Consider the following 754-nt stretch of genomic DNA (forward strand, 5'->3'; position numbering starts at 1 on the left):
AGAGGAGACAGACATTGACATTCTTTATCTATGCCAAAGGAAACAAGTCAAGACTTCTGGGCTAAGACATGTTACCCTCCCACCAAAATTTGCTTCCAGAAATGTCAAGCCCCTTAAATTTGGACTAGGTAGGAGAAGCTACATAGTCCACCAGAGATGAGACAAAAAAAGAAATCTGTACCATTAATCTCCTAAGTCCTTACCTCCCATAGCCATCTGACCCATCCGTATCTCTTGCTCTCTCTGAAAAACAAAAAAACACTCAAGACAGTCCAAGACAGCACTGCATTCATTCTACCACAATCCACTAAGGACCACACACTAAAGAACATCTGCAACAGCTCCTTGAACTAACTCACTGTAGTTGTACAATGAATTCAGTTTAGAGCTACTAGGACACAAGTCAGAGTTTCCTATTAGGAACAAATTGAGAGATGAAAGGAGAGACACATGATTTCTTTCAGGGCTCCAACCTGTACAACAACTGCTGAGGACATCAGAAGACCAGGCAAGGCTGCCACAGGACTGAATCTATCTGATCCTGCAGTCACTGAGATTAAACAGCATATACTAGCCCCAGCTTTTCATCCTAAATTGCCTGTGAGGTAAAAAGAGCTCCTCTTCAAACCTTACCTTTCCTTCCTATGACTGCTTCTTTCTAAAAGAAGTGTCACAGAATGGAAAAATTGGTCATAGCCTATTGTGTTTTCTAATCCTAGTGGTGAGTTTGTCGTATCATGGGCACACGAGAGAT

The sequence above is a fragment of the Bison bison genome, unplaced genomic scaffold (assembly GCF_000754665.1).
Source record: "Bison bison bison isolate TAMUID 2011002044 unplaced genomic scaffold, Bison_UMD1.0 scf7180017855053, whole genome shotgun sequence".
NCBI lineage: Eukaryota > Metazoa > Chordata > Mammalia > Artiodactyla > Bovidae > Bison > Bison bison.